General features: G+C 36.1%; 1 long non-coding RNA gene across 1 annotated transcript in view; it reads left to right on the top strand.

Moving 5' to 3' along the window:
* LOC141522095 (uncharacterized) overlaps window positions 1-16,364 on the top strand; it is an 86,995-nt gene extending 70,631 nt beyond the window's left edge. Inside the window, exons 4-6 of the long non-coding RNA XR_012478127.1 lie at window positions 548-633; window positions 4,595-4,669; window positions 16,260-16,364. This is a non-coding gene — a long non-coding RNA (uncharacterized LOC141522095). The remainder of the gene's footprint in view (window positions 1-547; window positions 634-4,594; window positions 4,670-16,259) is intronic.
* The last annotated feature ends 6,363 nt before the right edge of the window (window positions 16,365-22,727 follow it).

Here is a 22,727-nt window from a genome sequence, read left to right as displayed (position 1 = left end):
TTCATCCCTCATTCTCAAGGAGGATCAATGACATCAGGAGGTTGATGTTTTGACTTGCAAGTGAATTGGATTGAGTGAGGCAGAACTATGCATAGACATCAGCCCCACTCTCTCTTCCAGAGTCAAGGGAATCTAGAGGCAAGATATAGGTTAGGATGACTGGAGATGCCCCAGTTCTTCATGGGTAAGTTCCAAATTATTTGACATTTAGATCTTCTGAAGCATATCAACCTCTGTTGGCCTTTTGGCGGGGCTAGGTCATGGATTATAGTTTTTTGAATATCAGAGACTATATTGATATGACTCAGTGGGAGGTCAGAATAGATCTATCTCTAGCATCTCCATCTCCCTCTCTCTCTAAGTTAGATTTTAGTTTTTGCTAGGAGAGGAAGCAGGAGATGGAAGAAATAGGCTGACCATTCTGCTTTCTCCTTAGAGTTGAGAACTAGATTAGAATTATACCTATTTGTTTCTTTAAACATTGTTAGGCTAGGGGATGTAAATTTCAGGCTGAAGCTAAACTTCTGATTTTTTATTTCATTAATAGGGAAAGAGGGCCCCAAGCTTTACATCCAAGGCTTGTTCTCCTTCTATCAAATACCAATTCCACAATGAACAGATGGCAAACTGGAGGTATATTGTCAACTTTTTTCATGTCAGTTACTTCCTGAAGTCTTTTTCCTCTTATCAATCAGAAATGGATTTGACGTTGACATTATGTATCTTCTGTCTTGGGGCTGGAGAAAAAGCCTGAAGAGATTGAAAAGATGGATTCCTTCTCTTTCCCGTTCTTTCTGTCTCTGTCCTGACCTTCATATGGGTGCAAGAACTTCGTCATCAATGAGTACCAAACCAATAAGTTTTGTGGCTCAAATTACACTCATAATTACTTCTCTGAATGCATATTTTTTCTCTAGTAGAATGTAATCTTGAGGAAAGAGATTAATTTTTTTTGTCTTTGTAAGCCTGGGACCAATAAATGCTTATGAGTGCCTCCTTTGGGCTAATTTTAACCAGTAGTCCTACTTCTGTCATGCAGCAAAATTTTCATTCTTAGTCGAGTTCATCAATATCCTCCTTAATGGCCTTAAAATAATTTGAACTGGGTTTAGCCATCATGCTATTTTGCTTAGGGACAAAATGTAAGCTAGGTAAGAGAAGTACCAGGATGGTAGATGAAGGGCTAAATGGAACCCAACTCATTTCATCCTCTCTTTCCCCACCTCCATTTTAAGATGAGGAAATCTGGGCTTAGAACTGTTAAGTGATTTGCTATATTTAGGTAATAAGTAATATAATCAGGAATTTAACCCAGATTTTCTGATTCTAAATTAACTTTGCTTCTTGATAGAATGCTGGTGGTTCATAAGGATGCTGCCAGCAGGGCACAGCCACTTGTAGGCTATACCAAGCTAACAAGACTGAATATAGAGACTCATTATAACTATTGAAACTTATATCAGAATGGAATCTTTTGAATGATAAGACTTTTTAGCCTGTCCCCAGTCTGAGTCTATAAATGCTTTACCTCAGTCACCACTCATTGTTATGTAGTACTAGATTGACTGCCCAGTCCTTCCACTCAGCTTTCTTCCATACAACTGGGTCTTTCTCTAGTTATACTCTATAATCAAGGCTCTAAAGAGCTGAGGTTGAATATTATATTTTACTTGGAAAAAAAGAAAGATCAGTTAGGGAAACGTCAGAGACACGTTACAATGTAATGTCCAGTGGGAATATGTGGTAGAATGTAGGATGAGAGCATTTCATTCCTGAAAGGGTGAAAGGGAATTGTAAAGTACCAGAATAATTGGAAAGGCAATGAAGATGTTTTGTCTACTTGATGATTATTTTCCTAAATTTGGTCTGGGGTAGGGTGAGGGGGTTTGAGACATAGTGTCATTCAGTCAATCAACCTTTCATTTGTAAAATATTTGCTTCAGGGTTCTTTAATTCTCCAAGAATTTAGAAAACATTTAGAAGTCAAGCATTTTGCTATAGAAAGACAAAACAGAAAAAAATAGTTCTTGCACTCAAGGAGCTTATTTTCTATTGAACACTTGAGATGCAGCAAAATGCAAAACATTTGTCTATATAGAAGTTGGACTATATAGAAGTTAAGAGTATAATGCCATTGGTGGGGTTTTTTTCAATGAGGGTCCCTCAGTGATTAAATTCATCCCAGAGCTAGGGATCTCAAAGTGTCATGGTCTACTCTCGTAGTCTGGTAGACCTCTTTATCAGAACAATGTTTAGAGGTGAATTTATTGGTTTTCAAAGGAAACCTATTATGTTGAAAATAGATACCATTTTTTAAAATTGAAAAACAGATTTTTGATGTCAGGTGAAAGCTAGATTCTCTAATGATACTTTGAGTCTTGAGGTTAAGTATATTGTGGGTTTTATTCCTAAAGAGGGACTCCACATTTGGAAGCAGTGATAATGAGTCTTGAGACACTCAAGCCATCTGAATAGCATTCTCAGTTCCTCAGTGCCTCTGTAAATGAAAAAAAAAGACTATCTATAGGGAAGGGGGTATTTACAGATAGAAGAGCTTGATTAGTAAGTGATAAAGCTTGAAAGCATGTGTAATTAGATCTATGAATTAAGATCAAGAATTTAATGCTAAAAGATGCTTCAAATTATTTCTTCCTATCTCCTCTGTTAACAGATGGGGAAACAGGATTAAAAAGTTCAAATGCTGTATCTGGAGTTGCACAAGTAATAAAGTTCTGACTGAATCCAGTGTTCTGTTTTATATTGTAGAAAATTAGTCTATTCAATATTAATTTTTATTATTTAAGCTATTAGAAAACAGATGGTATAGATAATTAAAATATATACTTAATATGTAAAACCAAAACCAATTTAGCTTTCTCTTCCATCAAAACCTCTTAGTCAAGAGTTCAAAAATTCAGCACAAACACTCTTATTTCTATTGTGACTTCTTTTGGGGGGCGTGGGGGGTTACTTCATAAGTCTGAGTTTGCAAGACCAGATCTTAAAAGATAATTTTTTTTCTCAGTCCTAAAATCTGAAAAGAATGGTAGATAGTGATTCTTTGCTTATAATTCAAACAGGTAGTTGTTCAAAGTTCTAGTCTTCTTAATGACATCAGACAAACTGAAATAAAGCTATTTTTATACTTAGTAAAGATTTTAAAAACAAAAGATAATGAGATCATATGAATAGCAGCAAGCATTATTGATTATTATTATTATTTTTAAATAGAATACACAAAAGAAAGAGTTGTAAAGGAATATAAACAGATCTGATTAAAGATTATAAGAAGTACTTTGATATAGTGGTATGATCATAGTCTCTGTAAAGGACTTAGGTTCAAATTCTGGTTCTAGAGTCAAAGAACTTTGGTTCAAATCTTGCTTCTGATATTACTGGGTAAACTACTTCATACTTTTAAACCTGTTTCCTGAGCAATAAAATAAATTAAAAATTAAAATTTATTTTTTCCAATTAACAAAATTCTGTTTTCTTTATCACTACCCTCCTCCCTCTACTAGAAACAAATTGGACATATAAAAAATGTGCAAATTTAGACAAAGCAAATTGGTACATCAGTCATAATCAAAATACATTTATCTCTTTCTGTACTCTGAGTCCATAATATTTCTGTCAGGAGGTGGGTAGCAGACTTCATGTCTTGGATCCTCTTTAGTTGCTCTTAGTCATTGCATTGATCAGAATTGATCAGTCTTTCAAAGCTGCTCATTTTTACAGTATTGTGATTATTATACAAATAAATTATTTTTCTGGTTCCTCTTTACTCCCTATCAGTTCATATGAGTCTTCCTAAATTTCTTTGTTTTTTGTATTGCTTTTTTGGTTTTCTTTGCCAGGCAATGAGGTTTAGTGACTTGCACAAGGTCAAACAACTAGTAAGTATCAAGTTTGAGGTTGTATTTGAACTCAGGTCCTCCTGACTCCAGGGCTCTATTTCCTGCACTACCTAGATGCCCTGACTATATTTCTTTGAGATAATTCTTTTCATTATTTCTTATTGAACAATAGTCTTTCATTTACATTCATATACCACAATTTATCTAGCAGTTCCTTACTTGATGATCACTTCCTTTATTTCTAGTTCTTTAGAAACACAATAAGATCTCCTATAAATATTATTTGCATTCAGAGATTCTTTATCTCCTTCATCTCTTTTGGGATATAAACCTAACAGTGATATTGCTAGGTCAAAAGATATGCACAGTTTAATAGATTTTGGGTTGTCATTCCAAATCAAGCTATTCAATAGGGAATTGGGCAAATTGATCTGTGAGGTCATATCTAGCTCTAGAATGAGGATGCTATATTTTCTCTAATCTTCAATTGTTTTTCATCAAGTTTAGTCTAATTATGATTTCTCTTCCAGTCTTAAATGCCTTTTCTAGAACTTTCCCAGGACTGTTTTCATAGCTTTGAAACTTCTTTCCAATTTGATGACTAAAACCCTTTGGGATATTTCATTCAACTCCCAACATTCTCTGTCCACTATAACCACAAATTATAATAGAACCTTAGTTTATGAGTAATGTATGCTTCATAGGAGAAAAAATTTATCTCAAAATTTGTCTTGCAGGATGAACAAAAATTCACAATATGAACATCATGTTTGGACTTGAATGACTCGTGAAGGGATTGATGCTCATCTAGGGTAATGGTTTTTTTTTTTTTTTTGCTTTCATATATCAAACAAAGGAACCCCAGTTTGGTATACCACTTAATGGGCCTCATTTGGCTGGACCCTTTGTGAAGTCAGCATTGTTGGCTCTTAGCGGTTCCATTACAAGAGTATTCATGTCTGTTTGTATACATATGATAGTATTTTGTGTAAAGGTATACGGAGTAAGAGCTGGTGGAGGAGAATATAGGAGGAGCTAACAACGGACAAACTTATGGTTTTGCTTGAGAAGTAGAGGAGCTTGAGAGGTTGGCAGAATCCCTCACTCAAGTAAGATTAGGGAGGTTTACCAGATGTGGGGAAAAGTGAAAAATTTTGTTGAAAAACATCACCCAAATAAGGTTGTAGCAAGGAGAGTCATAGATATTTTTAATGATAATGCAATGTCATATTTCCCTGACTTTCTGAAAAAAAAAGCATCAAAAACAAGTATCCTTAGGTAGATTTCTAGTTAGAAGCAAAATAACATAAAGAAAAAAAAATCAGTAAGTCAAAAGAAAATGAGTCTAAAAAACAAAAAAATAAATGAAGGCAGTAGTGTTTTATTTTTAGTAAAAGTAGAATAAGAGAGAACACACTCTCTCTCTCTCTCTTTTTTTTTTAGCAAGGCAAATGGGGTTAAATGGCTTGCTCAAGGCCACACAGCTAGGTAATTACTAAGTGTCTGTCTGAGAATAGATTTGAACCCAGGTACTCCTGACTCCAAGGCCAGTGCTTTATCCACTACGCCACCTAGCCACCCTGAGAGAACACTCTTGAAGTAGAATTCCTGAAGTTCTCACGGAAGGAAATTCTCCTTCCAAGCAATAATCTTTCCTCTTTCTTACTTTCATCTCCCTCACATGAGTCACTACTCTTCTCAAAGGTAAAGTGAAGGTTAATTTGTTTTATTTTTTCTTTATATTGTGCACTACTCATTCTTATTATACTTCAGGTACATTAGAGACAAAAACACTTACTTAAAATTATAAATAATTATTTTTATATAAATATTTTTGGAGGCTGTGGTACTGATCATTACATTTTACATTATACCCTATGGGAAAATTGGCTTTGGGATACAAACAAGCTGCATGATGAAGAGAATCTCAGAACAAATTAAATTCGTAAACCGAGATTCTATTGTATCTGGGTAATTAAAATTAATAAGATAAATCACATTATTTAGTCCTACTTTCATTCTTTTTACTAACTGCTAAAGTTCTCTGTTTTGTATCTCAATAACTCCTTTTACATTTTAGTGATTCTGAAAGGAAGAAATTAGATAGCAATTATATCAAGCACTTTTATTTTTTTTTCTGTTATTTCACTAGAATTCTAGATATCGAGGTTTTAAAGTTCTGCCAGATTTCAAGGGAGTCTGACAAATACCTCTGAAATCAGAATGTCTTGGATTTCTGTAGCACTTTGCAGAAGTTACTATAGGAATCCAGAAATGAATATGTCTTTAAAGAACATTTATTCCCAGGACAGTCTCCTTAGGGCAGTTAGGTAGATAGAGCATTAACTCTAGAGTCAGGAGAATCTAAGTTCAAATGTGGCCTCAGACACTTATCTGATGTGTGACTTGGGTAAATTATTTAGCTTTGATTGCCTTGCATCCAGGGCCATCTCCAGTTCTAATCCATATCTGGTCATTGAACCCAGATGCCTACAGAGGAGAAATAGAGGCTGGTGACTTAGCACAGAAACCCTTCAATCCAATTCACATGTTGGTCATGACATCACCTCTCTGGTCTCATGTTGTTCTTTGGGAGAGGACACACACATACAGACACATACACATGTTAAATACACATGTGCTTTATTTAAATAGAAGTCCCCTATATGATTTTGGATTGTAGATAACAAATCTCAGAAGAATAATTTGGGTGTTACAAAGCCCATTGCAAAGACTTATGGTTGCTTCAAGTGACCTGTAACATATCAACAACTATTTGTTCCAGAGAAATGACAGGAGAGCTTTCATCAGAGAAAAGATATGATTGGAAAAGGAGGTAGGGCAATCATGCAGCAATAGAAAGGGATAACAGATATATATATATAGATTGAAGATGCCCTGGTTTCTTTAAAATATCTACATTCCAAGAGGAAGCTATTCCATATCTGGGAGAGCCTCTGTTGAGAAGGATTCTCAACAGAATACAGAAGGATGTCAATCAGAAGTCTTCTATGGATTGTGATCTGCAACAGCAGAGGAAGTACTGGTGAGACAATATTAGGTTGAATAGATTAAGAATCACAAAATTATTGAAAGATTACAATGAGAAGTCTTTAACATCTCAATCCCTCGAAATTAAAATTAGCATAATCCTTTCTGATTTTGCTTTCACAACAAAACAAAATCTCAACAAGCTGTGGTTCCCGTAGTAACCAATGCAGCATAACTGAACTTTTTTATTTTTTACTCAATCCACTTTAGTTAAGAGAGCTTTGGCTTACAATGAGGATTTTCCAGGACATGATTTTTAGAAACATACTTAAATAGAATTTAACACTTTAAAATGGGGCTGTAGAGTTGTTTCTCTATGACTGAGAATAAGAATTTTTTTTTTGTTCTGTCTTTCTATCTCTCTTTGTCTCTCTCAAAAAAGACTGAGGACATAGAAAAAATTTTGTGTAAAGTAAACTCTTGTTAAGAGTCAGGCCCTTGGGGAATAGGGGACAGGGTAACCAAGAGTGAGAATCCTTTGCAAAAAGAAGTGATGGGGTACTGGACATCAATTTTACTTCCTCCATAGATTTATCTAAAGTCAGTGCTGCTATAGGTCTATAAGTTCAAAGCACATTTTCTCAGGACATAAAAACAATCATTGAATAAATATATTTAAATTTTATAGTATGATTTGAGTATTAAAAATGAAAGTAAGTTCTGAAGAATAACAAATTTTTATATGTTTTAAAATTCATGTTTTTAGAAAATATTTTAAAAATATTATCTTCTCTTAATATAGCTTTCATTTTAAATTATAGTCCATTTAGACTCTGGGAATTTTTTTCCTAATCTCTGCTCTCATGACAAGATATGTCCTCAAAGGGCAGCTGTAATTCCCAAAGATTGTTGATAACCAATTAACAACAATGAGCTCTTGGATAAGGGGCTATTTGTGAAGATACAAGAATATATTTTACCCCTGGTTCCTCTGAGGGAGTACACTCTTCTCTCTAACATCTTGACCCTGGGAAGAATGACTAAAACAAAGAGTTACAGGAAAGCATTTGTCTTCATCAAGTTCATTTCTGAGTTTGACATAATTGTTGAATGACCCTTTCACTTGCTTTATAACATGACTCCTCATTGATTCTTCTGGGCTGATCCACTACTGGGTTGGGTAAAATAGGTTATTCCACTAACAAAAGATATGGACCATAATGACCAGTTCTACTGGGTTGGGTAAAATAGATTATTCCACTAACAAAAGATATGGACCATAAGGACCAGTTCTAAGAGCAAGATCATAGGGTTTTGTCTTTTTCTAGCTCATATAAAGGATGAAGAATCTGTTTCTGAAAATCCATGGAATAGAAGTGCCTGGCTCTCTACTTTTAAAGCATGCATAGATATTCTATTTACTATATTTTTTATACTTTCTGCATGGTGAAAAAAAATCCAGTAATCAATACATACAAAAAGACCCCAAAGAAGAAGCTGGACATTGATTCATTGCTGTAAGAACCCCATTCAATGCAAATTAAAGCAATTATGTATCAGATTGATCAATATGACAAAAAAAGCAAAACAATCAATATTGGAGGAAATGTGGGAAAACTGGGATACTCTTGTTGGTGGTATTGTGAATTGATCCATCCATTCTGGAGAGCAGTTTGGAGCTATGCCCAAAAGGCAATAAAGTTATACATGCCCTATGATCCAGCAATACCACTACTAGGTAAGTATCCCAAAGAGATCATAGAAAAGGGAAAAAAGACCCACATATACAAAAATATTCATAGCATTTTATGGTGACAAAAAATTGGAAATTGAGGAAATACTCATCAATTGGGGAATGACTGAACAAACTGTGGTATATGAATATAGAATACTATTGTTCTGTAAGAATCATGAGCAGCCATTCACTTTTTTAGTTTTGTTTGTTTTTGCAAGGCAATGGTGTTAAGTGACTTACCCAAGTGACATACACATTTGTGTTTAACAGGTTTATAGATAAAGAACTAGCTCCCTAATGAATATAGATACAAAAATCACACAGCTAGGTCAGATGTGAACTCAGGTCCCCTTGTCCAAGGCTGGCGGTCTATCTACTGGCCACCTAGCCTTCCTGACTATGTTCCCTTTAAAAAAAATTCTCTTATGCTTTTCCTTCCTATCCCAAGATTTTCTTTCTTTTCCCTTAGTCCTCATACAAAAAATTACTGATATATAAACAAATGTATATATGTACAACATTCACTAGACTGTTCATCACTGGGGTGGGTGGAAGAAAATTTTGTAACTTACAAATATGCAAGCAAATGAATGTTGAAAAACTTTTATGACATGAAAAAATTAAATAAAAATATCAATAAGAAGTAAAATAAAATAAAAAAGAAATCAAGAGCAACCAGACTTCAGAAAAACCTGGAAAAATTTGCATGAATTGATGTGATGTGAGTGATGTGAGTAAAGCCAGGAGAACATTATACACATTAACAGAACATTATTTGATGATCAACTGTGACAACTTAGCTCTTCTCAGCAGTACATGCAAAGACAGTTCTAAAACTTATGAAGGAAAATATCATCCAAATACAGAGAAAGAACTTTAGAGTCTGAATGCATGCAAAGCATACTATTTTCGATTTTTAAAATTTGTTTTATGTTTTTTCCTCCTCTCGTTTTTCTTCCTTTGCTCTGATTCTTTTTTTACAACATGACTATTATGGAAATATATAGTTGTACATGTACAATCTTTTTCAGATTGCTCACTGTCAAAGGGAGGGCAGAAAGAGAAGGGGAGAGAAAATGTGGAACTCAAAATCTTATAAAAAATAAATGTTTTAAACTCTTTACATGTAATTGGAAAAAAATAAAGAAAAATCATATACCAAAAAATCTGAAATACCCAAAAAGAGAGTCCCCATTTGACTTCTTGGTTGATTTATTGCTTTGGTAAATGGTACCACAGGGCTATGTTGATATACCAGACTTAGTTGCTGACAAACTTTTATATGAATTTCCATAACTGGACTTCTGTTTTACTGACCTTTCAAAGTCTCATAAGGCTCTGTGCAAAGAACAGAAGACACAGATACTAATTGGTATTGGCAAATTCTATTGGGGGGGTGGTAATACTGAATGTGACTAGAAATGGCAGTATTTGAAAGACATCTCCAACTCCATGGAGTAAGAGGTGGGGATTGGTTATTTTCCTTTGTTCTTTCTTTTTTTTATTGATTATTTTTTTTCCTATTGTAAGTTACAAAAGTTTTTCAACATTCATCCACATATATGTGCATATTTTTAAATTACACAATTTTATTCCACCTTTTCTTCCCAATCCCCTCCCCTCAGTGGTGAACAGTCAGGTGAATATTGAACATACACATTTGTGTTTAACAGGGTTACATATAATTATAGAACTATCTTCCTAATGAATATAGATGCAAAAAATCTTAAATAAAATCTTAGCAAAATGATTACAAATAGTTATCACTAGGATAATATACTATGACCAAGCAGGATTTATACCAGGAATGCAGGGTTGGTTCAATAATTGGAAAAATATGAATATCTCAATAGATGCTGAAAAAGGCTTTGACAAAATGCAGCACCTATTCTTATTAAAAACACTAGAGAATGTAGGAATAAATGGATTGTTCTTTAGAATGACTAGCAGTATCTATCTGACATCATCAACAAGCATTATATGCAATGGGTATAAGCTAGAGGCATTCCCAACAAGATTAGGATGAAGCAAGGATGTCCATTATCACCATTAAAATTCAATATTGTCTTAGAAATATCAGCTTCAGCAATAAGAGAAGAAAAAGAAATCAAAGGAATTAGAAGTGGGAAGGAAGGAACAAAACTCTCACTCTTTGCAGATGACATGATGGTATACCTAGAGAATCCTAAAAAAAATCACCTAAAAAACTACTTGAAACAATTAACAACTTTAGCAAAGTTGCAGTATATAAAATAAACCCTCATAAATCCTCAGCATTTCTATATATTACTAGCAAAATATATTAGCAACAGCTAGAAAGAGAAATTCTATGCAAAGTAACTTCAGACAACATAAAATACTTGGGAATCTACCTGCCAAGGCAGATTCAGAAACTGTGAAAACAACTATAAAATATTTCTCACACAAGTAAAATCAAAATTAAATAACTGGGTAGATATCAACTGCTCATGGATAGGCCAAACTAATATAACAAAAATGACAATTCTACCTAAATTAAAATACTTATTTAGTGCCTTACCAATCAAACTTCCAAAAATTACTTAAATGAGCTAGGAAAAAAAGTAAGTAAATTCATATGGAGAGAAAAATATCAAGAATATCTTAAGGATTTAATGGGAAAAAAAGTGCAAAAGAAGGTGGTTTAGCCTTCCTTACCAGATCTAAAATTATATTATAAAGCATCAGTCATCAAAACTGTCTAGTATTGGCTAAGAAAAAGATTGGTGGATCAGTGGAATGGACTAGGTACAAAAGAGATAGCAGGAAATGATTATAGTAATCTGCTGTCTGATAAACCCAAAGAGTCCAGCTTCTGGGGGGAAAAAAAACTCTCTCCTATAAAAAGTGTTGGGAAAATTGGAAGTTATTATGGCAGAAACTTGGATTAGATCAATATCTCACACCCTATATAAGATAAGCTCAAAATGGGTACAGGATTTAGACATAAAAGACAATTTTTATAAGCAAACTAGGACATCAAGGAATAGTTTACCTGTCAGATCTATGGAAAGGGAATCAGTTTATGACCAAGGAAGAGATGGAGAACATCATTAAAAAACAAACTAGAGGGGCGTGTAGGTGGTGCAGTGGATAGAGCACCGGCCCTGGAGTCAGGAGTACCTGAGTTCAAATCTGACCTCAGACACTTAATTACCTAGCTGTGTGGCCTTGGGCAAGCCACTTAACCCCATTGCCTTGCAAAAACTGAAAAACAAAAAACACAAACTAGACAAGTTTGACTACATTAAATTAAAAACCTTTTGCACAATCAAAACCACTGCAACCAAGAACAAATGAAATGCAAATTGGGAAACAATTTTTACAATTAGTATTTCTGTCAAAGGATTCATTTAAAATATAGAGAGAACTGAGTCAAATTCATAAAAAAAATCCATTCCCCAGTTGACAAATGGTTAAAGGATATGCAAAGCCAATTTACAGATGAGGAAATCAAAGAGATCCATAGAAAAATTGCTCTAAAACATTATCTATTAGAGAAATGCAAATTAATGCATCTCTGAGATACCACCTCACACCTCTCAGACTGGCCAATATGACCAGAAAGGACAATGATCAATGCTGGAAGGAATGTGGGAAATCTGAACCACTAATGTATTGTTGGTGGAGCTGTGAAGTGATCCAATCTTTCTGGAGAGCAATCTGGAATTATGCTCAAAGGACAATAAAAATGTGCATACCCTTTGATCCAGAAATACCACTACTGAGTCTATAACCTGAAGAGATCATGAAAAAGGGTAAAATCATCACTTGTACAAAAATATTCATAGCAGCTCTGTTTGTGGTGGCAAAGAATTGGAAACTGAGTAAATGCCCATTAATTGGGGAATGGCTGAACAAATTGTGATATATGTATGTCATGGAACACTATTGTTCTATTAGAAACCAGGAGGGATGGGATTTCGGAGAAGTCTGGAAAGATTTGCATGAACTGATGCTGAGTGAGATGAGCAGAAGCAGAAGAACATTGTATACTCTAACAGCTACATGGGGGTAATGATCAACCTTAATGGACTTGCTTATTTCATCAGTGCAACAATCAGGAACAATTTTAGAGTATCTGTGATGGAGAATACCATCTGTATCTAGAGAAAGAATTGTGGAGTTTAAACAAAGACCAAAAACTATTACTTTTAATTTTAAAAAAGTTATTCTTGAAGAGGAACAAAATGAGGTCATTATGTCAGAGTCAAGTTGCAGTGTGTCGGTGTCTAATTAGACCAATGTGGAATGCTCTTCCACAGGTCAGCAAAAATAGGCCATGTGAACATTTGAGGAAGATTATCTAAATCTGCATCTCACATTTCTTTTGAGCTAGAAGAATTCTGCTTGCCTCACAGAACATAGCACCTTCTCTGATGAGGCATGCCATGTTGGGAGGTCCAGTGTCAATGTTTCTCATGTCACACATTCAATTCCAAAGGTTTTTTTTAAGGCAATGGTATTAATTTACTTGCCCAAGTTCACATAGCTAGGCAATTATTAAGTGTCTGAGCTCAGATTTGAACTTAGATCCTCCTGACTCCACTGCACCATCTAGCTGCCCCTAGTTCCAAAGCTTTTAAGAGAGACCTTGAGTGTCCTTGTATTACTTTTTCTAACCACCATATGAGTGCTTGCTCTGTGTGAGTTCTCCATAAAATGGTCTTTTTGGAAAGCATAAATTTGGCATTCAAACAATGTGGTCAGCCCATCAGAGCTGTGCTCTCTATTATAACATTTGAATGTTTGGCAGATTAATTTGAGAAATGACCTCAGTGTCTGGCATCTTATTCTGCTGATAAGATATTCAGAATCTTCCAAAGACAATTTAAATGGAAGCAATTCATTTTCCTGGCATGGTGTTGGTAGATTGTTCAGTTTTCATGGGCATACAGCAATGGCTCTATAGACCTTCAGTTTGGTAGACTAGTCTAGTTTCTCTTTAACATTTGGAGCTTCTAGCAGTGAGCGTTTCTACCTCATTATCAGTGTGTACATCCTTGAAAACTGTACTGACAAGGTAAGTGAACTTGTTTACAGTATTCAACACTTCATTGAGTGTAGCTGATGTTTTCACATATGGATGAAGTGGTGCTGGTTGATGGGCACCTGTCTTTGCTTGATGTTAATTGGTAGGCCAAAATCAACACAAGCATCAGGGAATTCATCCATCTCAGCTTCAGAGGCTTCACTGAGTGTACAGTCATCTGTAAACAAAAAATACAGCACCAACATTCCCTTCACTTTTGTCTTGACTTGTGACCCCTTCAAGCTAAAAATTTTCCTCTCACTGCAGCTGACTTTGATGCCCCATTTATCCTCATTGAAGGCATTGTTGACTGGGAAAGTATGAGAGCGCTACGATCCAAAACTTGGGAAAGCATGCCTTCATGAAATTGATGTATAATGTTGATGAACTTCTCTGAGCAACCAAATTTTCACAATTTTCCATACTCATGACTGTCAGCATCCAAGGCCTTGGTCAGATCTACAAATGTGTGCAGAACTCTGTTCTGCTTCTGGCAGTTCTCCTGGAGTTGTTGGACAGCAAACATGATACTGACTGTTCCTCAACCCTTCCTGAAATCATTGACCATCTTCCAGGAGAATATCAATCTATTTGGAAGGACTCTGGCAAGAATTTTGTCAACAATGACTAAGAGAGAGATGTCCCAGTGATATTCACCTTTGCCATTATAGAGGTGGCCCATGGAGGTGTCCTTAAATTCCTGGAGGGTAACTTCCTCTTACCTTATAACTGGAAAATCTCAGTAAACTTTTGTATGAGCAGTGGACCCCTCACCTTGTAAATCTCAGCTGGAATAGAATTAGAACCAGATGTTTTACCACATGAAAAGGACCTAATGGCATTCAAAACCTCTTCTTTGGTTGGAATTTTAACTAGAGAGGGATTGACTTCAACCTGAGGTAAATGGTCAGTGGTTTGTACATTGACTGGTGATGGTCTGTTGAGAATACTATGGAAATGTTCAGATCATGTCATTATCACTAATTAATGTGATTTCATCAGCACTGAGTAGTTGAGATGCACTTTATGTCTTTGATCCATAAATAGCCTTGGGACATCATAATAGCCCTGATTTGGATTGTTACTATCAGCATAAAACTGAATTTCCTCTGCCTTCTCACTGAACCAAGAGTCCTGCATGTCTCTGAGCTTTCATGTACTTTACTTTTGGTGGAGTTAAATCCTGCTTGCCTAGAAATGGACGTACTATTCTGGTAAATCCTATGGAGGTCTTGTTTTACATTCAGCTTAATTTCCCATTTTCTTCAAACTACGTTTGATGTTTACAAGTGTTCTGATCATCCAGATAAACAAATGCAGTGCTGTTCACCAAATCTCTGAAAGCTAACTACTCCTTCTCTGCTCCACTGTTGCCAACTGTGTGTTGACTCAACTTTTCCTTCAAGTTAGCATCAAACTGTTCCCACTCAGAGAAGTGCTCTAATTTGTTGACATTAATTTTTTGATAGACACTTTGCCTTGTGTCACTACTTCTATTGAATGTGAATTTTTAGCCTAGAGAGGTTGATAATGATTATGTTTGTCCTTCATTTTCAAAGAAGACCATGACATCAGGGAGGTGATATTATGAAAAACACATGACCTGGATTTGAGTGAGGGGGTGCTGTGCTAAATCACGAGCTAAGTGCTAAGTCACTTTCTCCTCCAAAGCTATCTGGGTCTGGTGGCCAGCTATGAATCAGGACAACTAGAGATGTCTCTGGATCTTGGAGAGAATATTGGAAAGGATGATTCTATGATCAATTCAGCTCTTTATATGACATGTTGCCTTTATCACTCTAATATCCTATCTATCTCTTTTCCTTACAATCACATTAATTGTCAATGTTTGCTGCAATGGTGCATCCACAAAGTTTTATCGTATTTAGTTAAATGGAAGACAGTGTTGGTGATGAGGTCATGAGATGCTCAATACTTCAGTAGTAAGTGACCATTGCTGTTGCTACTTCCAACTCCATTCCTCCCAAGAACTCTTGGCTATATATGAGTCTGAGTCTGAGCCTACCCCAGTATTTAAGTCATTCAGAATTATAACTTTATCCTCTTTTTGCACATTGATGCTCAGAGTCTCCAGGTCTTCATAAAATTTTTCTTTGACTTTATCAGTGTTCATCATGGTTCCTATACATGGCAATCACATTGTCATAAGTTTTTCATTCACTCCTTTTGTTAGGCATATAAATTTGTTGACTAGGTTAATTTTGATTGCAAAATCTACATACACCAGCTTCACAAAACTCTCCTTCACTGTGGCCACTACAGAAAAATCTGAATCCAGCTCTGAATTTAGTAAGTTGGTTGCCAACTTTATATCATTCAGGGTTGCTATTTGGATGTAATACTTGCTGCTTTCCCAACAAGAGCTTTCCTTCTTTCAGGTCCACTGGATTTTGTGTTGTCTATGAGTGTGTGCATATTTCATGTGCTGATAGTGAATGGAACCATTTATGGTGTGTGTGTGTGTGTGTATGTGTGTGTGTGTGTGTGTGTGTGTGTGTGTGTGTGTGTGTGTGTGTGTGTTCCAAATGCAGGGTATAGTTGACACTTGCTGTGGTAATCAGGGCAGAGTTGAGTAAGGAGACAATTTTTTTTACCCCTTTTCTAGCTCCTTCCTCATACCAAGAGGTGATCAGTAGGATCCTTAAAAGAATCCTAGAAGGCTGCTGGTTCTTCTTGCTGCTTCCAAAGAGACGATGATCCCATGGCCTTGGCTGCCTGTGTGCAGGTTTGTGACTATAGCTCCCAGTGTATTCCTATCTGTTGCTTCATCACTTGCCTGTCATCACAAGACTTTCAGATAGGAATGGTAAAATAGTATGGGTGATGTCTTTTGATTTGTGCATAAATAAGATTTACGTGAGGCAGAATTAAACTAGGTCATCAGCATTACAGTATCTTTCAAAGTCATCAAAGTCTGGTGGCAAGACAAGATTCAAGACAACTGGTGATGACTCAAGATGCAGGAGATAACCTTGGCTTCTTTGATGTCTCACCAAATTCTAAGTGCTCCACAACACTTTCTTTAGCTGCCTTCATGGCCATTGGAACAAATTATTCTCATCCACCCATTCTGCCAGGGGAAGTCTTCCCATTCATGGGATAAACATCTTCCTAACTCACTGATGAGTTTGACATTTCTTAGTTACCCTCATTTTGGTTTAGCTCTTCTGCTGAAATGGTTTACTGGGGTGTGGCCATTGCATGCTTGGAGTCATAGGTGAGAGTTAGGTGGATCAGGTCCTGAACACCAATGGTGGAAAGCAGCCCTGAACAGGACTTGGCAGCCCTTACACCCAGGATACTAGTCTTCCCTTAACATAGCTATATTCCCCTGCAAGGGTAATATACTTCTAATTATCTATTAGACATCTATTACTGGATATCCTATTTTTTTTTGTTCAGTCATTTCAGTTATGTCTGACTCTTTGTAACCCCTTATGAAGTTTTCTTGGCAAATATGTTGGAGCATTTTGCTCATTGTTTAGATGAGGAAACTGATGTAAACAGGGTTAAATGACTTGCCCAGGATCACATAACTAGAATGTGTCTGAGGCCAGTTTTGAACTTAGGAAGATGTGTCTTCTTTATTCTAGGCCTCATCCTCTATCCATTGTACCTCCTAAATGCCTGGGTATTTTTATAGATATGGATATTTTATTTAATGTGCTCAAAAATGAACTTATTATCTTTTCCTTCAAACCTTTACCCTTTTCAAATTTCCCTATTACTGTACAGGGTACTACTATCTTCCCAGTTTCTCAGACTCACAATGTAGGTGACTTCTTTAACTCTATACTCTCTCTTACCCCATATCCAATCTGTTGTCAAGGTATGTCTATGTCTTTCAAATGAAACTCTTTTTCTCCTCTGATATATCCACTATTCTGATATATGCCCTAACCTCTTGAACTACAGTGATGGTTTGTTGTTTGGTCTGCCTGCTACATCTTTTCTAATTCAAGTCCATCTACTAAAGTGATTTTCCTAAAGAGGTCTAACCATCTTACTATTTATCAAATTCCATGTATTCCCTTATCACTCCCAGGATCAAATATAAAATTGTTTATTTGATGTTCAATACTATATCCCCAATCCCCACCTACTCTCCCTCCTATCTACCATCTTTCCAAACTTCTTATCTTGGCATCCATTTTCAAGTTCTCTAAGATCTAGTGACAAGGACCTTTCTTCAAACAAGAGACTCATCTCCAAGTTTTGGGAATTTTCACTGACCATTCCTCCCATTCCTAGAATGTATTTCCCACCTCTAAATCCCACTTTCTACACCACCTTTAGTCTTTTCCAACTCCTCTTAATTTTAGAGGAAGGGGACTATTCCAGACATTTCAGATAACCAGAAAAAAAAATTCCAGATTTGTCAGGATGCCAGTCATTGAATTGAAGAGTAAATGTTGGGAAGTAAAGTGTATGAAGTCTGGAAAGGTAGAATGGAGTTAGGTTATAAAGGGCTTTGAATGCCACCCAGAGAATTTTGCATTAGATCCTGAAAGTATTAGGGAGCCACCGGAGTTTAATGAGTCATCCTTATACCGTGTAGTCAACAGAAAGGAAAGGAAAATGAAAGTCTATTTTTCCACTGGAGTTTTTTGCATTCGTTCCCTTGTCTGGCTTAGCAGTCAGCCAAATGACTTTTTTTCTTGTATCTTTTTTCATTTATCAAGTAATCAGAAAATAGTCATAAAATACTATGCTCTCAAGACTCTGCATTCCATGTCATCACAGATTTCAAGAAGTTTTCCCAAGGCTCTAAGAGAGCTCTTAATAGACAAAGCCCCTTGCATATTCTGAGAACTGAGCTTTCATCGGTCAGACTTCACATTACAATACATCACTTTCATTTCCTAATGTATTCCTACCAGAGATTCAGAAAAACTAAATTATATGAAATATGCATTTAATTTCATTTTGTTCTTATCTTTCTATTTACATTGTTATTCTTTGTTAAATTGTTTTCCTGGTTCTGTTTACTTTGCTTTGCACCTTTCCATATCTTCTTTGAACTTTATACAACCATTGTTTCTGATGGAGCACTAATTTTCCATTACATTCATGTACTATAATTTGTTTAGCCCTTCCCCAATTAATAGGAAGCTATATTGTTTCTGGATAAACTATTTATAGATAAGTTAGATGAGTTCTGAGAGACTCTAGTTTGTTTTTTTAAGTGTTTTTGTTGGGTTTTATCCATATTTCACATGCTGTCTTTGGAATATTACTCTTTTAAAGAAAATTAGAATGTTGAGATGCTAATTACCCCTCTCATAGTTTTAGATGGAGTCTTTTCCCGAATTATAAATCAATATGACCATTTACTAGGATTTTAGATACCTCATTAAATGGATTTTGATAAAAATTGAAATTTAATATCAGTGTCTAGGTTCAAATTCTGCTACTTACTACATATATGCCCCTGGGCAAATCACTTACTTATTTTCCTCAGTCTCAATATTTATAAAACCACTAACTATAAGCTACTCTAAATCTAGAATTCTGGAGTTCAGTCATGATCATGGAGCTGGTCAGTGAATCAAGGAGGCATACAGTTTCCTGGCAATAGGAAAAAAAAGACTTTGGATATGTGCACATTTAAACATTTAGTAAACTTCACAGCCAGGGAAAACATCTGAGATGTCCCAACCATTTTCCATATGATGCCCTCAGTATGCAAATTTTATAAATTATTTTCTCCTTCAAAATATATTTGACATATGTTTTCCCCTGGTTTTTATTGAATAGAAGAATACAACCTTTGGTAATTCATAGCTGGATTTCACACCCTGCCCAAGAATAATGAAGTGATAACTTGATTTTAGATGATTTAGAAAATTGGCATACTTGCCAAGGTACTGCCATTGTTGGTCTCTGCAGAGACTTAAGTCAGATTTTGGAGTATTTTTTCATCCCTAATCAGTTGGTCTTGAATTTTCTCACTTGTAGAATGAGGGAGTTGTACTACATGATTGTTTTATGTCTCTTCTGGATCTAAATCTTATGATTCTATGATCAAAGGTAATCAAATCTATACACTCTACAGAATAGTTTTGGTTACAAGTCTACTTCATAGGTATCATTTCAAGCTCACTCAAAATGAAAAGTTAAATCATCTCTCCAAAGGGATTTTGTCACAGCAAGTCTATGAGGTAGGTGGCATAAGTATTATCATCTTCAATGAACTGAGGCTCTCAGAGTCTTTTGTTTTGGGTCACACAGTACAATAAAATACTATAAAAAAGACTGGTTCTTGTTCTGGATCACACATGTACAATAGTATACTATAAAAAAGACTAGTTTTGCAGTCAGAAGACCTGCATAGGTGGCTTTGGATAAGTCACTATCTTTCTTTGGTCTTAGTTTATTTATCTGAAAAATGAAAGGGTTGAATTCTGAGGCTATAGTATAAAGAGTGCAGGATTTAGAATCAGACAACCTGAGTTTATATATCTGCTACTTCCTATCTATGTGAACTTGGGCAAATCATGTAATGATTCTGTGCTTTAGACTAAAATGAAAGGGAACTGAGGAGCTTGTAGCATTTTTTGTTTGAGTTCTTCCATAACTTCTTTTACAAAGACTAAGAGAGTGCACCAAGCTGAATTCTGATCGGGAAAGCCAAGAAAAAGTCATAGAGAGTCATCTTTCCAGCCTAGGGCAGATTGGAGTTTAGAAAGGTCTGTGCTTACTGGAGTAGGGCTAGCCAGGAGCACAGCATCAGTATCAGGTGCAGTGATGACAGAGGAAAGAACTAGGGCCTGAGAATGGTTAGGGGACTGAACACCTGGGCAGAAAGAGATCCCAGGAACCTTTTTTTAGCATTGGGAATAGGAGCAGGTGCTATCTAGTAGCTCTGTCACCTGTTGCCCATATTCAGGTCACAGTTCCAGATTGTTCAGGAGAGGTCTCTGTTGAGATAGCACAAAGACCCTACCTATATAAGGAGCAAGGAGCAAATTTTGGCTGGCTCTGAAACCAAGAGCAGAGACAAACTCAGTTCTAACTTTCAGTTCCACATATAAACTTGCAGTGAAACAAATTAGGATAGGAGTCCAAAACCAAGGGGAATTCAATGGTTCAGCCACTCTGAACCTGCAGATCTTCCCTTCAGGCTAACAGTGACAGAGTTGAGCATCAGTCTAAGGAAAATCAAGTACAAATAATACAACATCCTCAAACCAAGTTGGGAATTTGCAGAATGAAGACCAGGAGGATAGGGAGCAGACTTTTCCCCAAATCTCACCAGTTTGTGGAGAACTCACCAAAAATTTACAGATACCCAGACTGATTGTGAAAGTAGCAGAAGATAGAGGATCAGACCAGGCATTCCCCCCATAGAGCCCAACACTAACAAAGTCAGAAGTAACCTGGAAAAGTGAGCAATCAGAATAAAATAAAGACTTCTATGACTTCTAAGATTCCTTCTGATCCTAAATCTTTGTGATTAGAAGGTCTCTGCATGATATTTGAGATGAGGCAGCTAGTAGGAGCAGTTGGATAGAGAGTTGTGTCACCCTAGAAAAATCACTTAATTGCTCTCTTAGTTTTCTCAACTGTAAAATAGGGATAATAATGTTGTAGCAGATGAACTCTGGACACAGAACTGTTTTCCATTACTTTTTGGTCATGCCCCTTGGGATTTGGAGAAGGCATAGCTGTTTTAGGCAACCTTGGGGACTGCCTCTGCACCTGCACATTGGAGAATGCCTGGAGCCAGGTGTTAAACCACTTCTCAAGTTCGACCTTTGTCCTGTCCACCTGAAACTCTCTGTCTCTAGGACTCCCTCCCATCTGTTTGTCTCTTCTCTAAGCTTCTTAATTTTCCCCTAGAACCTTTTAACTTGATTATAACTCTCACAGCTTGTAATTACCAATATGACCTCAGCTCCCTGTGGTTGGATCTTTTTTCTTTCCTTTTTTAAGGGCTTTTGAACCTCAACCTCTGTTAATCTGTCTGTTCTTTAAGAAACTCACTATCTTGCCACTTCTCCAATGAACTTAACCTGTGAACTTTATGTAGTTACTTGTAAACTTTCGAGCAAGCTATGAATTAATGTCTACCTTTTCTTATCCTCTTGAGTCAGAGTCAGGGATCCGAACAACCTCCCACAGATCTGATCTTTAAGCTCCTTTTCCTGAAACCTATTTCTTCCTGTCTTCAATATCAATTACCTCCTAAGGCTTTTGTTGCTCTATAAAATGAGATAATATTTGTAAAAACACTGAGCACAATGCCTAGGAAATAGTAGGTGTTGAATAAAGGCTTGTTTCTGTCCTTCCTTCCTTTCTTGCTTCGTTCCTTCCATATGTGAAGGAGTATTTTGACCCAGATTTCCTAATTGCTGATCCAATGTTCTTTCCATTTCACTCTTATGTCTATTGGTTTATTCCGAACTTTGCATCATACCATCATATTACCTAAGTCCCTCCACAGGGTTAGACACATCACAGTGCTCAAGAACTTCTTGACAGATTTGATATTTAAAGGATTTTTTTCATCTTATTCTAACTGTAAAAGTAATTTTCCTCTTCTCCCCCTCTTCCCCTCCTCTTAAAATTCCTACAAGACCTTTTGGATGTTTGCAAATCTCTTTACATAAGAGAGAAAGGGAATATTCCCTAGCAAAACCATCCCCCTTATGCACCTACCTAAATCAGACATCTTATTTGTGAACAGATTAAGACCATTCAGCTAGAATAAAGCCTCTAAATCAGAGGTTGACAAACTAGGCAAGTATCTGATTATGTTTCTAGTCCTGTTCAATGGCTAATCAAAACTCTAATCTTTACTTGATTACATTTATGAAGGGTAACACTTCAGTTTGGTATTAGTTAATCATGAAACCAGAGCATCTATTATGGTATTTGAAGCACTTCGTGCCACCTGCCCACAGGTACAATGATTAATGAGGAGAAGAATAAGTAAGATCTTTAAAAAAATTCTTACTTGGGAAATTTTAAGTTCTAATACTCAACTTATAGCTACAAACTTTGTGTGTGTGTGTGTGTGTGTGTGTGTGTGAGAGAGAGAGAGAGAGAGAGAGAGAGAGAGAGAGAGAGA

The sequence above is a fragment of the Macrotis lagotis genome, chromosome 1 (genome assembly GCF_037893015.1).
Source record: "Macrotis lagotis isolate mMagLag1 chromosome 1, bilby.v1.9.chrom.fasta, whole genome shotgun sequence".
NCBI lineage: Eukaryota > Metazoa > Chordata > Mammalia > Peramelemorphia > Peramelidae > Macrotis > Macrotis lagotis.
This window is presented reverse-complemented; position numbering and strand designations above follow the sequence as displayed.